At 44.1% G+C, this 16,814-nt stretch overlaps 1 long non-coding RNA gene across 1 annotated transcript; it reads left to right on the top strand.

The window, feature by feature from the left end:
- The first annotated feature begins 477 nt into the window (after nt 1-477).
- On the top strand, nt 478-10,128 carry LOC122689652. The gene is made up of 3 exons (XR_006339876.1): nt 478-599; nt 4,031-4,204; nt 9,580-10,128. It is a non-coding gene; the product is annotated as an uncharacterized LOC122689652 (long non-coding RNA).
- Nucleotides 10,129-16,814: the final 6,686 nt, after the last annotated feature.

Here is a 16,814-nt window from a genome sequence, read left to right as displayed (position 1 = left end):
CCAAAATGGTGGTGGCTAAAAGACGAAGAAAGTGAAAAGCCTGCAAAAATGGAACAAAAGAAAATCCACGGACTGGAGTGAGAACTTCAGCTAAAACAAACACGCCCCTTCTTGGCCAGCCCAGTTTGCATAGGGTAGGCTCAAGGAATGGAGGAGACAAACACATAAGAAGAGGAAGCCAAGATGGATTGAGGCCTCCCCTTTGGGGCCTGCCTGCCCACATGCCTCAAGGGTGTACTATCCTTTGCTTGCCAAATAAAACTGAGCTGTAACAGAGCTGTAACACTGGCCCACCATTTCAAATCTTTGCTGTGGCAAGACAGAACTGAGGAAAGTACACACTCCCCTGACATATCTGGTGCCATGACTCAGATTTAACCTGGCTGAAACAACCTTAGCTCAGGCCCAGCAAGGTGGAAACCAAGCACAGCAGAAGCCCAACTTGGCGAAAGCTCATGTGGTGGAAGCTGAACGCAAAGGAAATCCAGTGCAGTGGAAGTGACAAGAAGCCCAGCATGCTGGAAACTGGGGCAGCAAAAACAAACTCGGCAGAAAGCTCATGTGGCTCAATCTCAGATTCCAGAAGACCTCCAGTTAAGGTAGGAAGTCCTCACCCCTATGGCAGGAAGGACATATTGCTAACAAAATCTGAATTCCTTTACAGTCTCTCATTTCTTATTTCCTTGAACCCCCTGTGAACAGACGAGTGGCATGCAATTGAGTGACTCTAGCAGGGGCTACTCCCCATTGCATCCCAAAGGCTCCACTATCTGCTGTGCCCTAGTAGCTGTTGCCCAAGTGCATGAGGGTCCTTCTGTCCTTAACCTCCTTTGTGCCAAGGATCAGGCCAATGAAAATTGTGGGTGCAGGTCAGGCATTTCGCAGTTTTTCTGGCAAGTTATGAAAGGGGTTCCTCTCCTTTTTCCTCTTGTCCTTCAGCTCCTCTCTCCACTGTTTGATTGGGCAGATCATCATCTTTCAATTTCTGAAAATTGTGTTTGAAACCGTTTACTTAAGATTGGGACTCAAACCCATGTGGCGGGGACTTTGTGCTATGCTTAGTCACTCAGTTGTGTCCAACCAGAACTTGAGCCTGGCCAAAGCCCATGGTGCCTGGTTTCAGGACCTAATGAAGCTCAGGTTCTTGATGTCTCATTGTAAAAAGAATTCAGTGAGACACAGTGATAGGTAAGAGGTAGACTTGTTCAGATTCAGAAAGAAGCACAGTCCACAGAGTGTGTGCCATCGCAGAGGGTGTATGTGGTGGCCATGAAATGTGTGGTTAGTTTGTGTGAGCTGGGTGAATTCATATGCTAATGAGTGGGAGGATCATTCCAACAATTGGGGAACCACCCACTTCTTGGTCTTTTGATAGTGCCTTGGAACTGTCATGTCACCTCTGGGTGTGTCATTTAGCTTGCAGATTGAGGATCAAGGCTTAGTTGAATTTGACTTGTCTGCCATCTTGGACCCACTTGATTTTAATGGGTTTATGTTATGACCTTGGGCTATGTCATTCTTTCAAAAGTTGTGCCCTGCCCCCTTCCCTCCTGTTTCATTCTCTTTTCCTGAGCCCCATCTGGGCCCACAGTTTTGCCTATACAATCTTCTAGCGGGACAGCCAGAAAATAGCTGACCCTTAAGAGGGAAATCCAATCCCTCTAGAGATTCAGGCCTTCACCTTCCATGTTTCCCACAACATGTATAACAACAACATCTCTCAGTGAACCCGCTAGGGCAGGTGACAGGCACACAATGCCTGCTAGAAGTCCATCTGTTAGTGGCATCCCTTCAAGGGCAATTGAGCTTCCAGGGACAATGTTTGCCACTTTGGGAGTTAGCCCTGAAGGCCGTTTGGGCCCAAACCCTTACCACCCTTTTCCTAAAGTTACAAACATATCCCTAGATCAAATCTCCATTCCACTTTTATGGAACATCTGGTCTGCAGCCTCTTATCAATTCTTTCTTAAGCCACTTACTAACCCCTACAACCAGGACCCTGCCCCCTTGTAGGCAACATCACTCCACCCAGCTTATTATTAAAATACTCCCTAACAGTACCAGATAACCCACTCCTTTGTCATTACTTCTATTATTCTATGACAATGAAATGTTTACCATGGGAAACACCCTAAACTGCTCTTATGGAGGACTAAGGGAAGAAATCAGTGAGTTACATCCCTTCAGGGCTATAAGAGGATAAGGCCTATGGCCATTTTGCCAGGTTCCCAGTCTCAGGGCACAGGCTTAGATTGCTTTACATCCTGGTATCTATTCCCATCTGCAGTGGACAAACTGGCAATGAGTTAAGATTACAACCCCTTAATCCTACCCAGTGCTAGTCACACTGGAGACCTTGGGGATGCCCAACTCCAGCCTGGGGTCCCAGGAGGTCAACCTGCCTTGACCTGACTAGGGATTTGGTCCCTGGGAGGTTGTCATGCCTCAGCTTGCTCAGGAATCCACTCGCCCGGGGTCCCAGGAGGTCGATCTGCCTCAACCTGCCTAGGGATCTGGTCCCTGGAAGGTTGTCATGCCTCAGCTTGCTCAAGGATCCACCAGCCCAGGGTCCCAGGAGGTCGACCTGCTTCGACCTGCCTAGGGATCTGGTCTCTGGGAGGTTGCCATGCCTCAACCTGCTCAGGGAGCTGCCAGTCCAGGGGTCCCAGGAAGTTGACATGCCTTGACCTGCCAAGGGACCCAATTCCTGGGAGGTCGACATGCCTTTGCCTGCCTGGGTATTCGATCTCCAGAAGGTTGTCATGCCTCAACCTGCCTGGGGATCTACACCCTGACCCAGGGACGCCCAGCTCTCAGGTTGCAACAATACTGGGTAGAATAAGCTTCAGAAAGACTCACCCCTAAGGAAGTCCACCCATGGAAATAGAAGGAAGCTTATGAGTTGTGTGACTGTGCCCAGTCTCAGCAGTATCTCAGGAGCCCAACGAGAACCCCATTGCCTTTCTGGAAAGTCTAAAAGAGGCCCTCCAAAAGTTTACCAATCTGAACTTAGACTCTTACGAGAGACAGGTGATTTTAAAGGACAAATTCCTGTCCCAGTGTGCATCAAAGATCAGGATAAAGTTACAACAGCTACAGCAGCAAGACCCTGCTGCCTCTTTAGATGAAATGGTCCAGATAGCCACCAATACCTTTTATAACAGAGAACGGGAGAGGGAGGCCAAGGCCCAGGAAAGGGAGAGAAGGAAAGAGACAAGGCATGCCCAGATGCTGGCCGCCCTTCAGGGAAGCCTTATGGCAAACCCCGAGTCCTTGAAGGACAAGGCACCAGGCAAATGCCTTATCTGTAGACAAGTGGGGCATTGGGCCAAAGAGTGTCTCCTAAAATGGCTTGCTATAAATGCTATCAGTTGGGACACTGTGCGGCCCTCTGCCCTGGGGACCCAACAGCCTCAAGGTCAAGTGCCAAGCCTTCCCTCAGGATTGTTCAATAGGACTGAAGCGGCCCCCTCCACTCAGCCTGCCTGTCACAGATAACCATCATGGGAGTGAAGCCAAGGGTGAAACTGGATGTGGCAGGTAGGTCCCAGAATTTCTTGGTTGACACAGGGGCTCCCTACTCTGTCCTGACCTCCTACTCTGGAGTCTTCTCCTCTCAAACCTGTACCATTTTGAGTGCTACAGGAAAAACAATTATGAAAAGATTCACCCGAGTGCTTCTTTGTTGCTGGGACAGACAAATATTTTTCCACCAGTTTCTGGTGGTCCCTGAGTGTCCTACTCCCTTTTTGAAAAGAGGTCGTTCCCTGCCTTCAAAATCTTGCAACTATTGCAGTCCTGATAGAAGATACTTTAAAACTCTCTTGGGGACAAACTATTTTTACCAGTCACCAAGTGAAACAACTCCTGAATGGGAGAGGCCATTTATGGATGTCTGATCAAAGGATCCTCAGATAGTAAGTAGTGCTGATGGAAAATCCAGGCCTGGCTATATTTCCTTGTGAGGTTCTTAACCCAGCTACCCTCCTGCCTACCCCCGAAGGCTCTCTCCCCTTTCACTCTTGCCTAGAAACGTCGGACCAATGGACAAAGCCCTGAGAGGGATTGTCAGAAGATCCTCTGACCAATCTTGAGGAAATCTGGTACACTGGTGGAAGCAGCTTTGTCTTGGATGGGAAAAGAAGAGCCGGATATACAGTAGTCTCCAATTTTGAGACCACAGAGGCTAAACCTTTGCCACCAGGTACTTCAGCCCAATTGTCTGAGCTCATAGCCCTGACTTGAGCTTTAGAGCTGGGAAAAGAAAAAAGAGTAGCCATTTACACTGACTCCAAGTATGCCTTTCTGGTGCTACATGCACATGCTGCTATTTGGAAAAGAAGAGGCTACTTGACCACCCGAGGGTCCCCAATCAAATATGATGATCAAATCCTTAGGCTCTTGGAGGCAGTCCATCTGCCCACTGAGGTTTCGGTTTCCCTTCGTAAAGGACACCAAAAAGGGAGCACAGAAGTGACACGAGGGAACCAAGCAGCTGATCAGGCAGCTGAGAGCAGCATTACAGAACCATGACCTAATAGGGGTGGCCACCTTAGTTCCACAGACTAATTTGCCAGAAACTCCTTCATATACTGAAGGTGAGACTCTTAAAGCTTGGAGTGAGGGCTTTCAAGAAGATCATATGGAGTGGTTCCAAAAGGAGGGACTCTTTATTTATTTTTTTTTTTTCTGCCTGGGAACCTCCAATGAAAGTTGGTTAACTCCTTATATGCCATCACTCATTTAGGGGAGAAGGCCCTCCAAAGATTACTAGAAAGGTCTTTGAGAGGAACGGGCCTCCAAACAACTATAAGGCAAGTGGTCTCCTCTTATCCCACTTGCCAATTAAACAACCACCAAGGAGCTCAAAGACTGCAGCTGGCCCAACTCATCTAATAGCGTGGGGCCTACTGAGGAGAGGACTGGCAGATGGACTTCACCCAGATGCCAGTTTCTCAAGGGTATAAATACCTGCTAGTCATGATAGATACATTCACAGGATGGATTGAAGGCTTTCCCACCTGAATTGAGAAGGCTGAGGAGGTAGTAAAAAAACTACTCCATGAAATCATTCCGAGATTTGGTCTGCCAAGGTCATTACAAAGTGACAATGGGACATCATTTACTTCTAAGGTCACCCAAGGGGTCTCCAATGCATTGGGCATTACTTATTATCTCCATTGTGCCTGGAGGCCTCAGTCTTCAGGAAAAGTAGAAAGAGCCAACCAATTCTTAAAATCAGCAATAAAAAAGATAACCCAGGAGACCTCCCTGGGATGGAAGGAGGCTTTACCAATAGCTCTCCTCTGCACATGTATTGCCCCTAAGGAACAGATTGGTCTTAGTCGTTATGAGATGCTATATGGGAGACCTTTCATTTATGTCAATGACTTCTTCCTAGATCCAGAGGCTCAGACCCTCTGGTCTTATACCATGACCATTTGGCAATTCCAAAAAGATACATGCTTGTGGGGTGTTAACCAGGACCCCAAAGTTTCTAAAGAGCCACCACTATATGCTTCAGGGACTCAAGTCCTAATTAAAGTCTGGAAATATGGGTCCCCAAAGGCTCAACTCCAGCCCACATGGAAGGGCCCCTACCCGTAATACTTTCTACCACCCCAGCAGTCAAGGTACAAGGACATGACTCCTGGATTCACTACTCACAAGTCAAGCCATGGAAGAAAACAGAAGAGGACACTCAATACACCTGTGAGCCCATGGGAGATCTCAGATACCTATTCAGGACTACAGATGAGTGCCATTCTAATGAACACTGCCAAAATTAAGTTTCTGGGGATAAGACTTCTCAGAATAGCTCTAAAGAGCCAACACAGCTTGGTACGGGTTGTGCTCCAAATAGACAGGAGATAGATCCCCTGATCCCTGAACAAGGAGGGACTTGAGCCATCTTGAATGAGACATGTTGTTTCTGGGTAACACCTCCAACCAAGTTAAAGAAAGTCTCACAGTCCTCAAGAAAAACATTCAGATCCTTCAGAATCTCAAAGAATGAGCTGGAGAGTTCTTGGGGTTGCTACAATCTCTCTTGGGGGATCCTTCTCCTGGAGAGGGGGAATTGGAGTTGACTAATACCCCTACTAATCCCTGTTATCACCATATTGATGCTGCTTATGATCGCTCCATATATTATCAATTGTCTAACCCATTTTGTCTCTGGCCAGGTCAACAAGCTACAACATGTAGTACCAGTTCAACAAGGGTGTATAAAACTACACCTGACCCCAGAAAATATCACTCACCCTTAGATGGACACTGCCATGAGGACTCTGAGGCTTGAGACTAGCAGGAGGGGGAGGCCCAATGCCCCTCGCCATCCCAGCTCAGCAGGAAGTAGCCAGTGAGACTCCGATGCCCTTACTCCCAAAGATTTGGGCCTTCCATCTCTTGAAGAGGGAATGTTAGGTAGTTAGAATAGGAAAAAGGAGTCCAAAATGGCGGTGGCTAAAAGACAAAGAATGGAAAAAGCCCACAAAAATGGAACAAAAGAAAATCTGAGGACCAGAGTGAGAACCTCAGGTGAAACAAACAGCTCTCCTGGCTAGCCCAATTTACATAGGGCAGGCTCAGGGTGAGGAGACAAACAGATGAGAGGAGGAAGCCAAGACCCTTGAGACCTCTCTTATTGGGTCGGCCCACCCTCACACCTTGAAGGTGTACTATCCTTTGCTTGCCAAATAAAACTGAGCTGTAACCAAGCTGTAACACTGGTCCACCATTTCAAATCTTTGCTGTGGTGAGACAGAACTGAGGAAATCACACACTCCCCTGACATATCCAGAGGCAAAAGGGCTTTAGGAAGTGACATTTAACAGGTCAAGGAAAGGGATCAGCCTCCTTGTGGGAGCAGGTCTGGTGTTTCCTGGGACTCGCAAAGCTATCTTGTTAGGAGACAGCTCCCCACTGCCAAAGCTCCTATTGCATTCTACCTAGGCATTCGGTGGGTAATGCATATTTAACCTACATAGTCAGAGTTCTGGCTTTCTGTACATTCTATTCAAATTGATTTGGGGGAAATTACCTAAAGACACAGAAGAACTGTACAAAAAAGATCTTCACAACCCAGAAAATCACGATGGAGTGATCACTCACCTAGAGCCAGACATCCTGGAATTCGAAGTCAAGTGGGCCTTAGGAAGCATCACTACGAACAAAGTTAGTGGAGATGATGGAATTCCAGCTGAGCTATTTCAAATCCTAAAAGATGATGCTGTGAAAGTGCTGCACTCAATATGCCAGTAAATTTGGAAAACTCATCAGTGGTCACAAGGACTGGAAAAAGTCAGGTTTCATTCCAATCCCAAAGAAAGGCAATGCCAAAGAATGCTCAAACTACTGCACAATTGCACTCATCTCACACACTAGTAAAGTAATGCTCAAAATTCTCCAAGCCAGGCTTCAGCAATACGTGAACAGTGAACTTCCAGATGTTCAAGCTGGTTTTAGAAAAGGCAGAGGAACCAGAGATCAATTGCCAACATCCACTGGATCATTGAAAAAGCAAGAGAGTTCCAGAAAAACATCTCTTTCTGCTTTGTTGACTATGCCAAAGCCTTAGACTGTGTGGATCACAACAAACTGTGGAAAATTCTGAAAGAGATGGAAATACCAGACCGCCTGACCTCTTGAGAAATCTGTATGCAGGTCAGGAAGCAACAGTTAGACCTGGACATGGAACAACAGACTGGTTCCAAATAGGGAAAAGAGTACATCAAGGCTGTATATTGTCCCCCTGCTTATTTAACTTATATGCAGAGTACATCACAAGAAATGCTGGACTGGACGAAGCACAAGCTGGAATCAAGATGCCGGGAGAAATATCAATCACCTCAGATATGCAGATGACACCACCCTTATGGCAGAAAGTGAAGAAGAACTAAAGAGCCTCTTGATGAAAGTGAAAGAGGAGAGTGAAAAAGTTGGCTTAAAGCTCAACATTCAGAAAACTAAGATCATGGCATCTGGTCCCATCATTTCATGGCAAATAGATGGGGAAACAGTGGAAACAGTGAGAAACTTTATTTTGGGGGGATCCAAAATCACTGCAGATGGTGATTGCAGCCATGAAATTAAAAGATGCTTACTCCTTGGAAGGAAAGTTATGACCAATCTAGACAGTATATTAAAAAGGAGAGACATTACTTTGTCAACAAAGATCCATCTAGTCAAGGCTATGGTTTTTCCAGTAGTCATGTATGGGTGTAAGAGTTGGACTATAAAGAAAGCTGAGTGCTGAAGAATTGATGCTTTTGAACTGTGATGTTGGAGAAGATTTTGGGAGTCCCTTGGACTGCAAGGAGATCCAACCAGTCCATCCTAAAGGAAATTAGTCCTGAATATTCATTGGAAGGACTGATGTTGAAGCTGAAACCCCAATACTTTGGCCACCTGATGCAAAGAGCTGACTCATTTGAAAAGACCCTGATGCTAGGAACGATTGAAGGTGGGAGAAGAAGGGGATGACAGAGGATGAGATGGTTGGATGGCATCACAGACTCAATGGACATGAGTTTGAGTAAACTCCAGGGCTTGGTGATGGACAGGGAGGTCTGGCGGTCCATGGGGTCGCAAAGATTCAGACAAGACTGAGCAACTGAACTGAACTGAACCGAACCTAAAGACAGGAGCTTCCCGGGTAATTCAGACAGTAAAGAACCTGCCTGCCAACGCAGGAGATGCAAGAGATGCTGGTTTTATCCCTTGGTCAGGAAGATCCTCTGGAAAAGAGAATGGCAACCCACTCCAGTATTCCTGCCTGGAGAATCCCATGGACAGAGGAGCCTGGCAGGTTACATTCCATGGAGCCTCAGAAAATCGGACATGACTGAGTAACACACACACACACACAGAGAGAGAGAGAGAGAGAGCGCTAAAGACAAGATAGAGAAAAGTTTTACAAAAACATTGGAATTTTAGTAAATGACAACTTGTTGCTAATTTGTGTCTGACTCTTTTGTGACCCAATAGACTGTAGCCTGCCAGGGTCCTCTGTCCATGGGGTTTCACAAGCAAGAATACTGGAGAGGGTTGTATTTCCTTCTCTCGAGGCTCTTCCAGACCTAGGGATCAAACCCATGTCTCCTGTTTGGAAGATAGATTATTTACCACTGAGCTAACTGGCACTAAATGACAACTTAGATAGTTATATTTGAAGCTTCTGTGTTGATTACTTTTCATTCCTTACTTTGGAGTACAGAAAAAAGAAAATGAACTCATTTTACATTATACTGTAAGTTAATCTACTTATTTCACCTGTACTCTGCCTTTTAACAAATCCTCTTAAATGTATTCTGATAGCCAAACATGGTAAGGATATGTTAGTAAGTGGATTTTGTCTGTGATTGTTGCAAATTTCTCCATTTTAGTTCATAGAACCTCAGAGCTGAAAAAAGCTCAGTGATCATAAAATCAGGATAGATTATAGATCAAATAATTTTATTAAATGGGGGAACTGAAAAATTCAGAATGCAGACAAAGGACACATTGTTTTGACTGAACTAATAATTAGTCAATTCACGTCACAACCTTTTGAGGCCCTGTTATTTTTATATTCTGCAGATGAAGAAACTGAGGCTCCAATGTGCAAGGTCTGCTGGGAAGTGAAAGAGGAATTCAACCCAGGTCTGGCGCCTTAATACCCTGGTCTGGAGATGTTCATGGGAGCCATATTTGTAAGAAGAATGGATCAAAAATAGTAAACTGTGCAGCAATTAAAATGGGCAGACATTTTATCTTGGAGATGAGAGAATAAATTGATACAACCATTCATGAAAGCAATTAACAATATGAATAGAGTGCTTCTGTAAAGTTTATACTCTTTGAACAACAATTCATTGACTAGGATCTTATCCTAAGGTATTAATCAGAAATTTTGAAATGGCTATTTGAAGAAATACTTACTGAGATAGCATCTAAAAATTATTTTTAACTGGAAAGACACGAAAGATTTACAATTAGATAATGAGTTTAATAAATCAATGGTTCTTTATGTGCCATACTGTCACACAAGCATTTTAAATGGTGTTTTAATAACATATGAAACTGTTGATAGTATTTTAAGTGAAAAAAAAGCATGATCAAATTATTGCATGCACATTGTGATCCCAGTTTTTTTAAAGAAAAGTATGTGGGGGAAAAAAAGAAAGAAAAGTATGTGGATATGTTTTTAAAAAGCAAGACTGAAAGGAAATAAACCCAAATATTTAATTGTCTTAAAAATGAAAAATAAAGCAGTAAAACGGTTCTCTCTGCATGGTGAAATTAGAGCTCATTCTTTATTATCTTCTTTGTGCCTTTCTGAATTTTGAATTCTCTTTAGTGAGGAACAAACCACTTTTATAGGCAGAAAGAATAAAATGCTATTATTTAAAGAAAAAATTTAGATTACAAAAATAAATGCCATAGAGAACACTATGATGCATTGAGTACAAATATAGAAAACTGTGTATACAGTAGAGTGTATGAAAATATATACATAAATAACTATAACAGCAAATAAAGGACTGTATGAACATACTGTGTGCATGTGTTAGTCACTCAGTCATGTCCAACTATTTTGCAACTGCATGGACTGTAGCCCACCAGTCTCCTCAGTCCATGGAATTCTCCAGGCAAGAATACTGGAGTGGGTTGCCTTTCCCTTCTTCATTGGATTTTACTGACCCAGGGATGGAACCCAGGTCTCCTGCATTGCAGGCAGATTCTTTACAGCCACCAGGGAAGCCCATAGGAACATACTACAAAATACTAAAAGTTTAGGGGTTTAGATGGCAACAATGAAGTGAATTTCTTCTATCCCTTTTTATTTTCTACAGTCTCATTAATTAATATGATTTTTAAAACAATGTTTCAAAACTCTTCCACTCCACCCCCAAAGTCCCATGACTATGTAGATGTTATGTAGGTAAGAGCACACGAGCTGTATAAACACATGCTGTCAAATCTTGACTCTGAAATGATGAGCCGTGTGTGTCCCTAGGCCATTAGCTTAACTTCTCTGTGAAATAACATAGCACCTAGCTCTTCAGATTACTAGGAGTGTAAAAGAAGATGATGGACACTAACTGCTTATCATAGAGCCCATCAGAGTCACTAAAAGGGTTTTCTGGCCGTTGGAGAAGGTAACGTGATGAGTTTCTGGTTTTCACTAGTGTGTCTTCAGTTTCACTGTTGGTCTGACTTCACCAGGCCTCAGAAAGGTGGGGGTAAAGTTGATAGGTCTTCTAGACCCTGTGTGCAGCATGAGGAAAATACTCAACAGTGTGGATGAGAGGAGCCTGAAGGAAATGTGTTTTTCCCCATCCTGCTGATGATCTGATCCACACTGGAGGTCTCTGTAGTTGGTAGCTCTCCTGCCAGTGAATGCTCACTTTGGCTTGACCTCCAGTTATTATACTTGAACTCCAAGATGGGTTTGTTTATTATCAATGTCTGCCCCTCTTCTGTGTACACCTGCCTTTAAGGAATACTGAGGGCTACACAGGCAGGTTGTGGAGTGGCACACACGCAGACACACAACAGGGACGCACTCCAGTATCTCCCTGTCAGTCCTCCCTGCTCCTGTAGATCCATCATTAAATTCAGTCCTTCAGGTCAATTTCACATTTTCCTAAACTGGAGTATTTATCCTTGCACTCAGTCACATGTCAATATCATTAATTTGGTAGGGACTTCCTCTAATCTTCCCTTGTGGTTCAGCTGGTAAAGAATCTGCCTGCAATGTGGGAGACCTGGGTTTGATCCCTGGGTCGGGAAGATCCCCTGGAGAAGGAAACGGCAACCCACTCAAGTACTCTTGCCTGGAGAATTCCATGGACAGAGGAGCAAGACAGGCCGCAGTCCATGGAATCGCAAAGAGTCAGACACGACTGTGTGACTTTCACTTTCTTTCACTTTCCTCTAATCAAATATCTTGGAAGAAGGTCTAGGGTAAAGTGAATTTTGAAGACAAAAGATTATTTCTAAATTAGTGACACTTGGCCCGGGGGGCTCAGATGGTAACTAATCTGCCTATGATGTGGGAGACCTAGGTTCGATCCCTGGATTAGGAAGATCCACTGGAGGAGGGCATGGCAACCAACTCCGGTATTCTTGCCTGGAGAATTCCCCATGAACAGAGGAGCCTGGCGGACTACAGTCCAGGGGTCGCAAAGAGTCGGACACAACTGAGGACTAAGCGAGTGAGAAGGCTGAGTGTCGCCTAAGTATAGAGTCAAAGGTAGGGAGGTGAGGCACTCAAGGAGACTGCCCAGCTCCGTGGTGGTGCAGAGAGGCGGACCTTGGCATTCATTACTTTCACTTGTAAAATGGCCCAGAGGACCAGGCCTTCTCTACCTTCTGAAACCTTCATCTCATTTTTAAAATCAGCAGAAACTAGTGGTTCAGGGCCTGGGGCCTGGGTAAGACACATAGATTCCCAGTCAGAATTCACATCTTACCTGTAAATATTACTTGAGAGGATGATATCTTCTACCAACAGGGCATGCAATGAATATTACATGAGATGCTACAAAGAGTGAGTGACACAGAACTTGGCACCAAAATAAAATAAAATAAAGCCCTCAATAAATGAGAACAATTATTACTCTGCTCCTTGAGATCACTCATATTCCTAAAGATGTCCCCAGTTTCAAATTTCCTTGCTTTCTTGGAAACAAAGACATAAACTTCTCCTTGATCTGTGGCAGTTAACTATAGAAATACAATAGCAGCATTTCCCTCCTTGATGTGCCCCAGGCTTTCTCAGGCCAGGGTTACCTTAACTCACAAAACTGTCACAGTGAGGCCAAGGGCAGACACCAAATGCTTGGGTAGCTTCCTCCCACCTCCGGCGACACTCCCTCATCACTGGCGTCCAGCGGATATGGGTAGTGCAAGCTGTATCTGAATGGGACAAAATTCATTACCGGACTCTCACTATAAGCTCTGCAAGCTCAAGAAGGTGTTCTGAAATGGAGTCAGGTTAATAGCAATACCCCAAATGTCACCAGCCATCTACTCACCTAACCCTTCAGTCCCTTACAAAATTCCCCCTCAGAACATTTCAGAGACTTTCTGGGGAGAGGGGCACACATTATGGGGATGCTATGCTAATGGGTGGCCCACTCCTTAACATAGATTGGGTAATAAATAATAAGGAGATAAGTCCCAGCTGCTCTGAAAGACCAGGGGACGCTCGGCTTGGGGCCTCTAGACTAAATAGCTGGAATGGAGTTGCTGACACCTGCAACTCCAAGTCATCAGGAAATCCTAGGAAGTAACCCATGCCCACCCACCCAGCAGGCACAGCTGCAGCCAAGACAGACCGGCACAGTTTTGCTCTCCTCTCCCATGGGGAAAGAGTTTCCTGACCACAGTGATAAAGCTATTTGATGAATGTTGAAACCATGGCAAGCTGTACAGAGGACATGCAGTTTTAGTTAACAGGAAATTTTATACAAGCAGTAGAAAGAGTATTAAATTTTAGGAACAAACAATGCCAAAAACAACCTGTTACTAACTTACCTCTTTGGATTCTGTACCCTTACTATGACTTTATAAGACCAGGTAGTGTGGTGTAATGATAAACACTCCAGACTCTGGGGACCAGAGTTTGAATGCAGGCTTGACCAGGAGTTAACTTTGCACCCTTTGCTTCCAGTCCATGCTCTCCGGACTTCTGGGCTGGTGAGCTACAGGCCTCTGAGAGTCTGCCATTCCTCTAGCAGGGGTAGAAGATGTCCCTTCCACCCCCACAACGCCCAAATATTTCTTTATGGCCTTCAAGAAGTGGCCAAAGGGACCACTTCTCATAGGAAGGTATTAGATTACCTACTAACTTTTTTACCTTCATAAAGGAGATAACTTCAATCCTGACCTGGAGAGTCCACACCTTGCCACCAAATCTCTCAATGCATTAGGTTCTATAACTCAGAGCTCTGCCTTGAAACATTGGATAATGTACTTGGCAGACCACAAGCTGTTTTGATCACATTTATAGTCATTGTGAATAATAAAAATTTACAAGTGGGAGCTTACAACAACAACAAATCACAGGGAAAATATAAGCATTTTATAAAATACAAAAAAAAAAAAAGCAGAAAACTGCTTCACAGGCACAGAAACAAGAAGAGTTCAGGAGAAATCAACAGTAAGTCTTCTAAATAGTGTTCTCTGTAATAAAAGAGCATTAATGAGATTCAGCAGGCTATCATTCAGTCTTGTGGACCTGTCTCAAATTCCAAGTTTGATAAGACCAATGTTGAGATTGGTTCAACGAGGGAAAGCTGACAAATAATCAAACAAGGTAGCTATGTCCAGGGACTTAGTGACACAGAAAATGAAGGTTGCAGGAAGTTATCACAAAAAAGGTCCTGCTGGGGAGACCAATCAGCCTGAGACACTGCCTTGCACTGTGTGAGATACAAATACAGTATATACATACTCTGACATCTCCCCATACTTAAGATTCCAGGATTGTTTGCATAAGCACAAGTGCACACCTTATAAGCAATGAAAACAACCCCATGCTCAAACCAAGTCCAAAGTCTGGGACCCCAAGTCATGGGACTTCTTTGGGTTGAAGTCTTCAGGGTGAAGTTCATGACTTCTGCAGAGCTGCTGTGATTCTTTGAGATTCAGAAATCTATAGACTTAAGGTTAACCTTAAATACCACCAAGGCAAAATACAACATACAAATGAAAGAATCAAGGGCAAACAATCATACAGAAGCTACAGGTGACACTTCCCATTTCCTCTAGTAGAAATGTTCTTCCCCTTGAGTTCTGTAAACTACAAACATCTGGGGTAACCACTCATCTGGAATCATGCGAGATTTCATTTTTACCTCTAACTCCAGGTTCCCAAAGCCATCTATTCTGGGTCCTAGGGGAGAAAAGCCCAATCTGGTTCCTGGCTAAAAGCCTGCTTCCCTGTTAAAACTGTATTCTACATCCTTCGAGCTTGACACCCTGACTGCACAACCTGTAGTCCCCAAGCTGATATTAGAACAGAGTCTACAATGGGCCTTTCCATCATCCTGTAAGGCTGCTGTGTCTGACTGATGGGAGAGACTGAGAAAAATCAGTGAATCTTAAGGGCTTCAGGCCACTTCTATTCTTTGGTCAAGTTGACTGAAGTACTATAGGTTTTATCAACATTTGGAGTTGAATAAGAAGCAGCAAGTTGACAAGAAATGAACACAAATATGAAGAAGATGCAACAGAAGCTCAGAAATACAACCCAAATCCAAACTATTACATGATCTGCCTGGTAACAGTGAGTAATTCCTATACTGTGATATTGGAGTCAGCACAGTGGGTTGAGAAGACAAACCCAAATCCAAAGGCTTCAAAGGTAATTATTCAAATTGCCATTACAGGTCACATGCATGTGTATAGGTCACATAAAAGAAAAGCAATTAGATTACCTCCACATCAATCATGCTACAGTTGACTAAGGGCTTCAGTGATGTTTGAATTAGTTCACAAGCCAATAAAATGCACAAATACAACAAATCCTTCTAGTAATCTCACCTATGAGTTTAACCCAAAGTCATCTCATCAGCCAACTCAGGTCTCGAGTTGAATTGAAGTAGTTCATGAGTTGATAAGAGTGCATGGAAATAAACAAATAACAAATCAGAATCATTGGGGATCTCACTTATAATTTCTTTTTAACTACTGGCATGAACAAAACTCAATGTTCAAAAAACTAAGATCATGACATCTGGTCCCATCACTTCATGGCAAATAGATGAGGAAACAATGGAAACAGTGACGGACTTTATTTTATTGGGCTCCAAACTCACTGCAGCCATGAAATTAAAAGATGCTTTCTCCTTGGAAGAAAAGGTATGACAAAGCTAGACAGCATATTAAAAAGCAGAGATATTACTTTACTGACAAAGGTCCGCATAGTCAAAGCTATGGTTTTTCCAGTAGTCATGTATGGATGTGAGAGTTGGACCATAAAGAAAGCTGAGTACCGAAGAACTGATGTTTTTGAACTGTGATGTTGAAAACTCTTGAGAGTCCCTTGGACAGTAAGATCAAACCAGTCAATCCTAAAGGAAATCAGTCCTGAATATTCATTGGAAGGACTGATGCTGAAGCTGAAGCTTCAATACTTTGGCTACCTGATGTGAAGAGCCGACTCACTGGAGAAGACCCCGAGGCTGGGAAAGACTGAGGGCAAGAGAAGAAGGGGATGACAGAGGATGAGATGGTTGGATGGCATCACTGACTCGATGGACATGAGTTTGAGCAAGCTCCAGGAGGTGGTGATGGACAGGGAAACCTGGTATGCTGCAGGTCATGGGTCACAAAGAGTTGGACATGACTGAGCAACTGAACCAACTGGCAAGCACCTTGAATTGGCTTGGGGATGTAGAGATATCCGGGTTTTCCCCACTGGTACCCCAACTGCACAGGTGGTCCTACAGAGAAGAAAACTGCCCCTCTAAGAAGGGTCATCAAAGCAGAGAACCAACACACAGCACCGTAACAGCCACATTGCCCACTTTAGATGCAGGACCTGTTCTAGCATTTAAGAGGCAAGAGAGCTCCCATGGCTTCTACTTGGCCTTATCATGGTAGTGTTTGTTCATGGATCAGAAAGTCAGGGTAAATTTTAATGCTGCATATGCAGCCACTTTTTTGTTTCTAGTATGTTTTAGACTGTATCAATGAACAATAGAGTACAACAGATGTGAAAAAGATTTGGAGGAACTTCAAACTCCCTCCAGGTAAGTGATTCTAAATGTGCTTTGGGTCTTGTATTTCGTGACAGCCAGATATATGTGAAAAGAACTTGA

The sequence above is a fragment of the Cervus elaphus genome, chromosome X (assembly GCF_910594005.1).
Source record: "Cervus elaphus chromosome X, mCerEla1.1, whole genome shotgun sequence".
NCBI classification, from domain to species: Eukaryota; Metazoa; Chordata; class Mammalia; order Artiodactyla; family Cervidae; genus Cervus; species Cervus elaphus.
The sequence above is the reverse complement of the archived record's forward strand: the minus strand, read 5'-3'. Positions and strand labels throughout refer to the sequence as shown.